The following is a 14,386-nucleotide window of genomic DNA, read 5'->3' on the forward strand; positions in this document are numbered from 1 at the left end:
CTGATTCTTATGAACAGACATAGCAAATGTAGAAAAGAAATGCCAATTTGTGCTTGTATGTGTGTATGTGTGTGTGTATTTGCCCTTCATGAGAACAAACTCCAAAACCTGAAATAATCTTTAAAAAAATTATTTGATCAAATGACAGAAGAAAGCAAGTTAGAAAGAAAGGGACGTATTCTCTCCTCAGGTTGCATTATATAGATTTGACAAAGGCATTCATATATATCACAGACAAATCATATGAAAGAAACCCCAAAGATAAGCTTGGGTGGACACCCAAATGTCCTACGTGTGATAATCCAAAACAAGAATGTTTTGGGTATATTTGGATCTAAGGAAAGCCAAAATTTCTTATAGTCATCTTGATCATTCCTAATCAGGCAACATTCTGCATACAAACCACTTAGATTATTTCTTCTCATTGATTGTGATGAGGGGAGCCCCAAAACTCTTTCTCTTTCTCTCTCTCTGACTTTGGGGGGTAAAGGGATATGCTAAGCTCTCCCCTGAGAGACCTGCCCCAGGGAATCAAGATAAAGTGGTTTCATTCTGTTATCTAGGTGGGGCTGGTTGAGTACAGGACCACTCCTACTTAGCCGGAGTTGGAGATTAGTCCAGGGACACTCATTCAATTCTAACATTTTCTCTTCTGATTCCAGCTCAAACTGTACCCAGCCCCCACCAAGAGCTGCCACCAGCTTGTAGCCAAGGTTTCAATTATAAAAAGAGGCAACTTGAGGCTCACTTCTTGTAGAAGGCCTAAAGTAGCTTGCTCAGATGCAACCCTCTGCCCACTGAAATGCCATTCTCTTTCAGCATTACTCCTTTTTAATCTCTTTATTTCACTAACAAGACCTTATGTACTTTCTCTGCTAAAACAGGATTTTTCTGCTAACAACTTTATATCCCTTCATAGGGACCTTGCCCCCAAGGAATTCAATCTTTCTAGTAAAAGCTGAATTTCCAGTGCCAATAATAAACTTCTTTTTGCCAGTCTAGCTTTTCAGGTTTGTAAATTCCTTTACAAAGGACCTCTGCACTGACAAAGAGGTTCCCACAACTCTCTGCCCTGTGCTGAATCCTAGGGGAATCAAGGGGACCCTATGCCGAATCTCATCATTTGGGGACACAACCCCAAACTTCTTCAATTGGTTCCCCGACTGGGAATTGAGGAGAGCTGAACCTCTTCAATTGTACTATTTTTAAGGTTTTCCTGGAGTAGTAGTAAAAAGCAAGGTCAGGGAAAAGAAAAAAGCCTTAAATCTCCTCTCCAGTTTTGGCCAAAATGATTGTTGAAAGGCAGATGGATGGCGCATGGATAGAGCACCACTCCTGGAGTCAGGTGGTCCCGAGTTCAAATATCATCTCAGACACTTAACACTCATTAGTTGTGTGACTCTGGGCAAGTTACGTAACCCCAATTGCCTCTCAAAAAAACCCAAACCCAAAGTGATGGTTGAGGAACCAAGGTTCAGACATACGATGTAGAGGTAACTAAGAGCTAGAGGAGAGTGCCGATAAGAAGTCCTATGATTTCTTTGTTGATGCAAACTGATGAATTTAAGACTAGGGTAAGAGGAGAAATGGACTTTTGGCACTACTGTAACTAGGAATTATTTCACTTGGAACAAAAACTGTTTGGGATTGGGTAGGGGAATTAATGGTACAAAGGACAATGTTGGGGACACACAACAGTGACTCAGGAGACCTTCTGATGCAGAGTAGAAGAATCATGACAGTGTTTTCCAATCTTTTCTAGATATAAAAGTGCTGGCTTTGATAGGCAACCCTCTGCTCTCCCTCTTCCCCCTCCCTTACTTTATTAACCTTTTTTGGTCACAGGCCAGACCTCCTTCTGGGAAGGAGTTCTCTCCTTGCCTCCTGACTTGCTTGATGAGAAAAATCCTTCTTTCCTTGACTTCTCAAAACACATTGCCTTAATCCTAACTCAAATTTGGCAGCATAGATCTTCTCCTTCTGTCCTCTCCTAGATAGATTGATGACCCCATTTCCCTGGAAACTCTTATTCCTTCTTGCTTTTGAAAAGTTTCTCTATTCTGATGGTTTATTGTAATTCAGCCAGTAACTTTTAGGCTAGTTCTGCTTTTATTTGTGAACTTGGCTTCTTTACCCTAGTGCCCTGGAATGGACTTTGGGCTACTTCCTTCTCTTTCTTGGAAGCCATGTGATCCAAGATCTACCATCTCATTAATGTGGATAGTACTTCCAATGAGAAAAATCATAAGTTCACACCTGTTCATCCTATGTAAAACAGCTTCCATGTTCTATAGCAAAACCTCCAAGAAGATTCAGCTCACATAGACTCTTGGGATCACTTGTTAAAGTGTGGGCTATTAACCCTCTTTCTCATTATGTCATCAGCCTTTCCCCTCAGTCAAAAATCTATCTGTTGTGTCCTTTAAGTTTCTGTTTTTGAACAATCCTTGATAACTAAATTACAACTGGTTCACGCCTATTATTGTTCTTTGGGTACCTCAAGTTTTGAGAGTTATGTAAGTCAGAGGCATTAACATTACGGAAAGAATACTGTTATTAAAAAATATGGGGGTAACGTGAGAATTTCTTTTACTTAATTATGTACATTTATTATTGGGCTTTTTATTTCTTTTTCTCCAGGGATGGAGTGGTGGATAGAAGGGGAGATAGAGGTAGGAAAAGAAGAGAAAAGAAAGAGAAAGAGAAAAAAAAAGAAGAAAGGAAAGGAGGGAGGAAGGAAGAAAGAAGAAAAGTAGAGAATAAAAATAATAAAATAGGGTGATTGAAACATCTTTTTAATTTTTTATAATTTATTTTAATAATTTTATTTTTCCAAATATATGCAAAGATTATTTTCAACATTCACTTTTGCAAAATCTTATGTTCCACCGTATACCAAGATAAGGTCAAAATGGGTTCATGACCTCAGTATAAAGAATGAGATTATAAATAAATTGGAAGAGCATAGGATAGTTTACTTCTCAGAACTGTGGAAGAAGGAGGAATTTGTGATCAAAGAAGAACTAGAGATCACTATTGACCACAAAATAGAAAAATTTTGATTATATCAAATTGAAAAGTTTTTGTACAAACAAAACAAATGCAGACAAGATTAGAAGGGAAACAATAAACTGGGAAAAAATTTTACAGTCAAAGGTTCTGATAAAGGCCTCATTTCCAAAATATATAGAGAATTGTCTCTAATTTATAAGAAATCAAGCCATTCTCCAATTGATAAATGGTCAAAGGATATGAACAGACAATTCTCAGACAAAGAAATTGAAACTATGCCACAACTTAGTCAGCCATTCTCTAACTGATAGGTATCCACTCAATTTCCAGTTCCTTGCCACTACAAAAAGGGCTGCTACAAACATTTTTGCACATGTGGGTCCTTTTTCCTTTTTTATGGTCTCTTTAGGATATTTACCCATAAGAGATCCTGCTGGATCAAGGGATATGCACAGTTTGATAGCCTTTTGGGCAGTTCCACATTGCTCTCTAGAATGGTTGGTTTATTTCACAACTCTACCAGTAGTGTATTAGTGTCCCAGTTTTTCCACATCCCCTCCAACATTTATCTTTTCCTGTCATGAGATGTTTTCCAATCTGAGAGATGTGAAATGGTACCTCTGAGTGAGACATCTTTTTTAAATGATGAGAATAGAAGGAAAGTCAGAAAGAAGCACAGACAAGTAGGGGAGCTTTAAAAGGTGCAGAATGAACTTATAATGTTTTAAAGTAGGTGTATATAATAGAGATCTGCAATTTCATGTACGATCCTATTTTTTTCCTCCTGCTTATTATGTAAATGATCATTTTATTTAGGGTTTGCTAAGGTTATAATAAAATGAAAGTATAAGCCTTTGTTTCAGGGACAAGCTTGAGATCATTAAAATTGTTGCACAATTTCCTGAAGTTTATCTACTATGATCTCTTCTGATTCAATTCTGGATTCTAAGGATCATGAAGAAAATTGACTTCTCTTCTAATGTGTCAATCTTTCTCCAACCAATCAGCAACTTTCAGCACATCAGCTGAAGCTTTCCTGTCAATTGACTCTCAATTTGATCTTCCTAATAGTCTCCTCTCACATTATATTGAAAAACTGTATTTCTTCACATGTGGATTTTATCAGGTTTAAGGGGGGCATTGAGTGGGGTGAAGTGGGAGAAACAAAAGTTTTCTTTCCCTTTCACAACCAAATAGTTCACAAACAAAAGGGACTCATACATTACATTCTTCACAGATGGATCTAATTATTTTTCTTCATGTAAAAATTTATTTCCTGTCCCTATCAGAAACCAAACTGCTTACATATGAAAATACTCCATATGAAAGGGGTACTACTTTGCACATGGGTCAGCTCTGTGGGTTCTTGATCCAACTGGACAACTGCAGAGTCTGGACAAAAATAATTATTTGTCCATTCTACTTTTCCTAAATGTATAGTTAAGTCAACCCCTTTTTGAATGTTTCTGAATCTTGTTTAAGAGACTCTTCCATGTTCTGAGGCTTGAAGCAATCAACCTTATGCCATGTGTGAGAAAGTAGACAAATAGATTAAGAGTTATGGATTTTCTCTTGATTATCATTTTTGGGGTTGGGGAGTGGGGCTGTAATAAGGTCCAAGATTTTGTCTAAGTTTTTAGAATCTTTCTGTTTTTCAAATAATTGATCCTTCAGTATCCTCAAAACTGTTTTTGCTTCCTGTATAAACCTTTGTGTGTACATGTAATCAAGGCCAGATTTTAGATGCTCTCATCATCTTTGTTTTCATTAGAGCCATTTTTTCTTCTTTATGTTGCATATGGGAGACTGTGATAGTAGAATCTAAATGTATTGTCCACTGACATTGTTGGTTAAAAGAGAAATAGATCATGGGAATTGAGTCAATTGAAGTGCTGGGAGGAAAGGTAGTTGAGGGAACATCAATTATATGGTGAAGTCCTCCAGTATAAGGTAGGATTGTGGTAGAGACTGTACCAGGCACTCAGCTCTTTAGAGAGGAAAAAAAAAAACCATCTTAGAGAATCGATGATGGTCACTAGGACCTAAGTTAGGTGATAAAATTAGAGAGTTGTGAACCTCACGCAGGGGTCCTCAAACTACAGAGTGGGCCAGATGCGGCAGCTGAGGACATTTATCCCCCTCACCCAGGGCTATGAAGTTTCTTTATTTAAAGGCCCACAAAACAAAGTTTTTGTTTTTACTATAGTCCGGCCCTCCAACAGTCTGAGGGACAGTGAACTGGCCCCCTATTTAAAAGGTTTGAGGACCCTTATGAGCTTCCTATGTGATGATAGTAAAGTGTGGAAGTGGCAATGGAAGAGCAGAGTATTCCTATTCCCCCTCCATGACACAATTATCAAACTTGTTGGAGAGTTAGAGTAGTGTTTACCCAAAGCATATGAAAACATCCCAAGCAGAATGGGTATTTGAGAGCAATTCATTCTCTGAAGGTGGCTGATGCAGATGCTATAAAGTGCTTAGAATTTAGTCAAATCTCAAAGATGCTGAGATCATCTGCTGAATTCTAGAGCACCGCCAGTCATCTTGACATGTCTTGTCATTGAACTTCAGTGATTCCATAAAAGACAGTGAGACTGACAGCTTTGTGCAACTCTGCCTTACTTAAATTCGATTCACACATGAGTCAAGTTATCACCCCATGATGTTACTGGTCCTCTGAAAATGTAGCTCAACACTATCATAAGAAGATATCAGGGATCCTGACTATTCAGAAGTGATGTTATTTTTCCACTTATTTTCTAAATGTTTGAAAACTTTAGTGAAGATAGAGTACCTCAAATCTGGGATAACGTTCCTTTTAAAAATTCTGACTTGTCAGTTTGGGGGTATCTTTGAGAATCTGTACCTACTGGTAATCTAGCTCTCTATCTTGCATACCCCAGAATTATTGCAGGGACTTGATTGGATCATACTGGTTATTTATATCAGTATTGATGACTTATTAAATTGCTCAAGTTGAAATCATTTCACGCTGATTTTTTTCTAATTTTTACTTTTTCTTTTACCTGTATATTAATTTTGATCTTTGTTATAACAATTTGGTATTTCCTATCCAGAAACAGCTTATATAACTAGAAGAACTGATAAAGATGAAATAACTCCCATAGTAAAATTATCAAGAATTTATTAGGTGCATATTATATGCCAAGAACTATGGAGGGCATAGAGCATACTAATATAAAATAGAGGCAGTCCTTGCCCTCAAAGAATTTACATTCTAAGAAAAGGAGATACAGAAACATCACTCAGGAAAGAAAGTATTAGTTTAGGTAATCAAAGAAATCATGAATGAAGTTAAAGAGCAATAGATTGTCTTTCCTGCAATAGCATCCTTAGTATTGCTCTGATCACAAGTCAGAAACAAGTGTGAGATGGAAAATCGGAGGTTTGGAGAATGGTAGACAGTGCTGGCAATACCTAGTCCCTCCTTTTTCTTTTGTGAAGTTCAAAAAAAGCCTCTGATCTCTCCTTTCTTATTCTTGAAGCATAATTTCCAACATAATTCTCAGCATCTCTTAAATCCATCTTTTCAGTGAAATCACTGAACACTTGTATACATTGATTTAATTTTAAGGATCTTATCAAATTCTTCATGGAATTTACTTCCTCTTCCTCTGCAACTGAAGATAGTAGTATCTCGATACTTCTTTTCATAGTGGTCTTTTTGTAAAGTTCTAATCATTAACATGGCAGCACAAAATGACCTAATATTTTTTGAAATGATATAGTATGAAGGCATAATACAATCTACTCTATTGTTTCCTTTATTTGATTATCCTTTATTTGATTCTTCCATTTAAGAGGAGTTTTCTTTTTCCTGTTGATTTCATTTCTAATAAGAGTGTTAAGGTTTACATAATTCTCTTCCTCCAATTAAATATCAACTTGATCACTGGACTCATATCTCACATTTAATGTAACAATATCTATGTTAATATTTACAATTGTCTAAAAACTGTATGGTTCTTAGCAGTCTCCACACTCCTTCCAATCATTCTACCATAGTGATAGAGGAAGTTGAAAGGAAATACACAAGACTAAAGATTGTTTTGTGTTTTTGTTTTCTGGTGTGCCATGAGTAAAGTATTTATCACCAATACCCAGTATATTTGAGGCAAATCTCTTCTTCCCTTGACTGATCCTCAGAAAACAGATATAGTCTGATATACTAGCTCTCCTTGAGGATTTTTCAGGAAGATAGAATCTATCCAAAATTGTGTTTCACTGATTTGGTCAATGAAAAACCCAGGGTCAAGGTTTACAAAGAAAATCTTAGTGAAGAGAACAAAACATATTTTAAAATAATCTCTGGTAATCTATAAGGTTTATTCTTGGAATGCATAATTTAGATAAGGATCTCACTTATGTAATTCATCATATTAATAGAAAAGATAGTTTGAAGTTATATAATCATTACAATAGATGCTGAGAAAATAGTGACTAAAATTCAATACCTCTTCTTTAATAAAACTCAAATAGCAAAAGACAAGGAGAATTTCTTTCTTAAAATGAGAAGGAAACTATTTAAATCAAAGAATTTATCTATAAATGAAATTTATTGGGGAATTTCCCTAATTTCGTTGATGAGCTAGGGGGCAAAGACTCTTTTTCAGAAATGGCTTCTGAAGGCCATTTCTCAATGCCGAACAGGAGTGTGCCTATTGGTGCTTTCTTGAAAGGAAAAAGCTCTTGATTAGGTATCAGCGACCCCAAGAAGCTCTGAATGTCCAGGAGTCTTTGAAGGACAGAATCTTGTCAGGAGCCTTTCTAAAATTTCACTAAACTTTTTTCAACAATCCCTTCCTTTCCTTCTTCAGATGATAGGCAGGAGTTCATTAAAATGGATTTGTGATTTGGAGAGGAAGAATATGGGGAAAAGAAGGAGGAAAATATAGATGTGCATAGTCTCCTTCCCCCAGGAACTGTTTGTGATAGAATTTTCTGAACATATAGGTATATACACTGGAAACTTGGTAATGAACTTTCCCAGCCCAAGTAGTTGAGGCAATGATATGCAGAAGCAGTCTTGCTAGCCTGTTCTAACAAATAGAGATGCTTAAGGGAAATGAATCCCAGCTTCCTTGGGTAGAGGAGAGGGGATTTTGTTTGCCCAGGCAGTCTCATACTAGAATCTAGCTTTCTAACCAGAGAAGGGAAATTTCCTGTGCAGCACCAGTCTTAGGAGCTGCCTGAAGTAACATACCAAATTCACGAGTTAGACAATTGTGTTTTCTAAGTAGTGTGCCTCTCAGGAAAGAAAATAAAAATCAGTTTCATAGAACTTTCAGTCAGGGAGCAATAAGACATAATTCTGGGATTTGTGGGAGTCATTATTATCACTTCATCCTCTTTTTCTACTTCCATCATAATTCATTATTCAGATAATACAGTTCTGATGGGAAAGACTTTATCCATCCCATAGCTTCAAAATGAATGAGGAAGAGAGAGTCTAAATTGCAGGGAGTACTACATACATTTATGGAAAATACTTAGAGTCACTCCACTAAAAAACCAGGATTAAGACAAAATCGCCACCTTTCACAATTTCTTATTTAATATAAAATAGGACATCTTGGCTGTAATTATGAAAGCGATAAAGACTGGATCTGGTAATTTTATTGGTTATAGAGAACTCCCACGTGAGGAAACTCCTTCAACTAAAGTAGCTCCACACCTTCTCTGCAGCCATTGTTGAAAGTTTAAGTGACTTATGTAGGATCTTGCTGTCAATATGTGTCTGAGGTGGGACTTGAATCCAAATCTCTATCCACTAGAGAACACTGTCTCAACTATGGAAATGGGGAAAAAAAAAAAAGATATAAACAAAGGAATGGAAGAAATAAAATGAATCCTTGTGTGCAAACAATGATTGTGTTGTAGAACCAACTCAGTTATAAATTTCTTTCTTGACCAAGAAAGAACATGTGTTGTTTATTGTTCTTTAATCTGATAGCTGAAAAGGAAAAGCAGAGAATATAGAAACACAAACTAGGTGCCATGGCTAAATTTTTCAACCAAACTGGAGAGATGAATAATTTGTAATCTTATATAGGGTTTAGAAGACCAAAAGATAATTAAGGATGGCACAGCGTGGAGAGACAAAATTTATGATGATATAGTGACTAGGGCACAGTGACCAAGTGACTGGAACATTCTGAGAATAAACAGTGCAAGTTGAATAAATGATTTTCCATTGTTCTGCCTAGAAGCAGCAATGTTTCTCATTGGAAGGGTGATATCTAGCTTTAGTCATAACCCTTAGATTAGTGTCAAGTTCTGTTAAAGCACAACAAAATAAGATAGGCTGATTCCATAATTGTATCTCCCTCAAAGCCAATTTACTAGAGATTATAAATTACTTCAACTAAGGTTTATGATTCGATTTTATTCCATTATGTTTTATTACATTCACCAGTCCATGCATTCACCCACTATATATCAGAAACTGGAAATTTTGTAAGGACAAAAAATGAAGTTGTTCCTGCCTTCAAATTGTTTCCATTTTAAATAAGGAATAGTGTACCTTCTTAGGTGGGAAAAGGAGCCCAAATTCCTCTGACTCTGCCTTATGCCTTCCATTTCTTGTTGGGTGCAATATGTTCTCATGAAGGAAGGTAACAAGGGGTCAGACCTTTTCCATTTGCCCCAAAACAAACTTTTATCTCTGCCAGCACAAGGTGACTTCTACCTTCTGCCACTAGGCTGATCTCTCAACCAAGGTGGACAGAACCTCTGGTACAAAGAAGAGCAGCTTGTTCTTTGACCTAAGTTTCCCATCTCCTGCTGTGCCCATCTTTAAGGAAAGAGGAAGAGGAAAGTTGGTAGGGAATGGGGCTTTTTTCTTCTGCTGTGCAGGTTTAACTTCTTTCTTCTGCTGGGCTCTTTTCTTGCCTAATCTCCATTCTTCATAGGGAAAAGAAATAGGAAAGTGGAGCCTCCCATTTAATGATCTGATCAGGTCCTCATACTACATTTGCTTCAAGTTCAATCTTGGGTAGAAGAAAAATGATATTAATGATGATTATACCTTTCATATCCCAGATGAGCATATTCCTCACTGTATCCTTCAAATCCCAGTCATTCTAAACTCATGTAAATCATGATACAAAACTCATTCCTCAGTCTCACTTCCCAATTCCATGTTACTATTCCCCTTGAACCTTCTACTCTAAAGTTTCATCCAAGAATGCCTATTTCAAAGGCAATAAACTTCTTTTCATCCTAAATCTTTTCCTTTCCCACTCTACGAGCTATTATTAAGATCTAACCTTCAAACTCCCCATGATGACACAGCCTTCTTGGCCACCCTTTCCAGTACTGCACCTTCATTCATTCTCCTCGCTGCTCTCTGAGACCAAGGAATTGCAATACCCCTTGTTTTCCATTGCCACTTCCAAGTTTTCCCTTTAACTTGATCACTCAGTAACTTTTCCTTCTTTGAGGTTCATGCTATTGATATCTATCACCCTCAAAATCCTGGTAGTTGTTTGTAGATTTCCAGATCACTTATCTTCCTTACTTAATAAGAGTTCTGTACATAGCTCAAAATATTTCCTCCCCAACTCTTGCACTCTAATAAGGGACTGCAACATATTCTCCCACAAATACACTAACTATATTATTCTCTCCCCATTTATTACTCTTCCACTCCACCTCAGCTGCACATAAAAATGGACATACCTTTGATCTTGTCATCACCCCAAAATATGCTACCTCCATGTTCAATAATTCTGGTATCACCATATACAACTGTAACATATTGTTTTCATCTTTCCCTTTACTTTTCTTCACAAAACTCTACCCTTTTAAAATTTTTATTTATTATTTATTTTTGGTTTTTTGTTTTTGTTTTTTATTATAGCCTTTTATTTACAAGATATATGCATGGTTAATTTTTCAGCATTGACTATTGCAAAACCTTTTGTTCCAATTTTCCCCTCCTTCCCTCCACTCCCTCCCCCCAGATGGCAGGCATGTTAAATATGTTAAAGTATAAGTTAAATACAACATATGTATACAGGTCCATACAGTTATTTTGCTGTATAAAAAGAGTTGGACTTTGAAATAGTGTATAATTAACCTGTGACAGAAATCAAAAATGCAGGTGAACAAAAATAGAGGGATTGGGAATTCTATGTAGTGGTTCATAGTCATCTCCCAGAGTTCTTTTGCTGGGTGTGGCTGGTTCAATTCATTCCTGCTCTATTGGAACTGATGTGGTTCATCTCATTTTTGAAGAGGGCCATGTCCATCAGAATTGATCATCATACAGTATTGTTGTTGAAGTATATAATGATGTCCTGGTCCTGCTCAAAATCCTACCCTTTATCAGAATTATGATCTCTAATTCCTTAACTCTTCAGTTTTCTCCCAGGCCATCTCTTATATATTAGTCACTCTTTCCTCTTTTCCCCACCTTGGCCTCTTCATGGCCAATTCAAATTTATACAGGATTTCTCTCTTAAATCGTTTTGTTGATTATGCTCAGCCAAGCCTCAGCCTTGAGGTGATCACTCTCACCATTCATCCCCTTTTCTTCTATGCAAGTGTTTCTGAAGGAAAGTGAAGAAAATCAGGCAACTATTCTGATTGGATTTATCACAAATTAATGTTACACAACATAAACTGAGTCTTGAGCTACTGCTGCTAGACAATCTTGTTACACTTTATCAACTCACCATCCCATTTTCCAGTAACTCTTCCAAGCTTGTTCATCCCTCAAGTCTCCCATACCTCTCCTTTCCCTCTCTCTCTCGCCTGAGAATTTTCCTTCATATTTTACAGAAAATTGAAGCTATTTAGTGTGAATTCCTTCTTCTCCCCTTTTCTTCATTTCCTGTCACTCAGATGCCTTCTGCCCCTTTCTTCTCATTCACTGGTTTCACATGAGGCAGTGACTTTATTCTTTAACAAAGCTAACCCCTCTATCAGCTTAAGTGATTCTATTAACTTGCTCTCTCCTCCATCAGATTGCCCCTTCTATAAACCTTACTCCATCATTTATTTTCAATTTCTCCCTATCTACTGATTCATTCCCTGCTGCCTACAAATAAGCCCATGTCTCCTCTATCCTAAAAAAAACAAAAATAAAAGCAAAAACTCCCCTCAACATAACAACAACAACCACAAAAACAAAACCCTCTCACTTAATCGTTCCCTCCCATCTTAGTCTGTATCTCTTCTAACCTCTTATAGCTAAACTCCTGGCAAAGGTTGTCTATAATATATGCTTTCACTTTCTCTCCCCTCATCCTCTTTTTAACCTCTTACAAACCAGTTTCCAATCTTATCACTCCACTGAAATTGCTCTTTCCAAAGTTCCCAATGATCTCTTAATGACCAAATCCAGTGATCTTTCTTCAGTCCTCATTTTTGAATTCTCTACAAGCTCCAATCATTTGTTGATCAGAACTGTTGATCTCTTGATCAACCTCTTCTTGATTCTCTTTTTTCTAGGTTTTGGGGACACCATCACTCTTTCCTAGTTCTCTTCTGCTCTATTTTTGCCCCTCTTTTCCTATTGGTGAATTCTTCCTGGCACTTCTTTTTTGAAGACAAAGCCAGACTGACCTTGCTCCATTCCCCTTTCATCTCCTCTTTTAATTCTCAGAACTTCAATACCATGACTCTTCCTTCCTTCCCTGTTTCTCTTCTTTTTCTAGCCATTTCTGATCAGGAATGTAAACAGCTTGTGTGCCTTTATTTTTCCTGTATTAGTATCCCAAGTATTTAGCACAATGACATAGTGAGCATTCCCACTCACTGCATAGTGTATACAACTCAAGTTTTGTGTCAATTGCAAATTTGATGAACATTTAGCTGTCCTAAATTACTGAGATTGCCTGTTGTCTATACCTGTTTTCCTTGAAGGGTGAGGTGGGAGGGCACCCTCACTTGGATTGTGAGCAAGGCTTTATTGATTTTGAGCAATCTTCCTAATTTCCTGATTTGAGGAGATTGAGAAGCCACAAGTCGGAGTTGAGCTAGAGGCAGAAGCTGGAAGAGCTAAAAGACAAGCTGTAAGAGCTCTTGGAACCAAACTGGGAGAGAGGTCTCTAAGAAAACTAATCGGGCTCAAGGAAAAAGACAAGACTTGGAAGGAGAAAATAAACGTTTGGATTTTATCAGTTGGCTGCATTTGAGGTGATTATTGATCTGAACTGATACTAAGGCTGCCTCCAGAAAGCCTCCCCAAGAAACCTGCTCCCACAGAGAACCATTATATATTATAAAAAAGAAGAGAACACCACAGTTCAGTATAAGTCTAAGTTCCTTAGTCTGACCTTCAAAGCCATTTAGAATCTGACTCCAACATACTTATGTTGCTATAGGACATACTCTACAGAGATTTAATTTTGGTCTCCAAAACCAAATATAATTTTGGTTCCCACATGTAATAAATATATTTACTTTAGTTGTTCCTTAATTGAATCCAGAGGGTTCAAGTAAACAAAGGTTACTGCAGATGAAGGTGACATGGTGAAGGTGTTTCAAAGGTAAAGTTCTATTCTCAGGTGAGAATTGGTAAGGGTTAAATGAAGTACTTCCAGAGTTCACCATGTATAAACCTGATAAAGAACACAATGAGGAACCATGTACAATGTATACATATACATATATATATATATATATATATATATATATATATATATATATATACACACACACGTGTATATATATGTATATATATTATAGCAAAGGGTTGAACTCCCACATGGTCTCTATGCCAAGAGGACTAGGAAGCCCTTTTTCCTTTCATGAAGTTCTCATGAAATTTCCCCTTAAGGATATTTTTATTTTGGGCAGTCCCATTTACTACTGGATAGGACTGTAACAGCTCTGCAATCCCTATAGATTTTGTAATGATCCCAAGATTGCTCCCTGGGTAGATCATATCAATCTTGCTGCTCCTTTGGCTACAGCTATTGACTTTGGTTGTAAGCCAAATAACCTTTCTTTATTGGTAGTCTCAGCAGGGGTTAGCAGGAAGCAAGAGGAAGTACATGTCTCTGTATCTCTCTTTCTGCATCTCTGAATCTCTCTACATCTTTGTCTCTCTCTACTTCTCTCCGCATCCTTTGCCTATGGACTCAAAGCTGGTTATTTATATTTACTCTTCTCTGGGATTACCCCGTGCTTAGCCCACTCAGCACTGCGTAGATGGATCCACAGAAGGGAGACACTTGGAGTTAGTGCTATGTCCTAAGAAAAGATCTAACACCTGTAAGACACAACCTCCTGCCTCAGAAGCCAAGCCCCTTTTTACCTCCGGAGTCCACCCTACCAGCTGACATGGCATACATGGCATTCTCAGAAGGTAAGTCCCTAACATATCCCCCTTTCTGTTTAGCGG

Source organism: Antechinus flavipes, chromosome 1 (assembly GCF_016432865.1).
Source record: "Antechinus flavipes isolate AdamAnt ecotype Samford, QLD, Australia chromosome 1, AdamAnt_v2, whole genome shotgun sequence".
Classification (NCBI taxonomy): domain Eukaryota; kingdom Metazoa; phylum Chordata; class Mammalia; order Dasyuromorphia; family Dasyuridae; genus Antechinus; species Antechinus flavipes.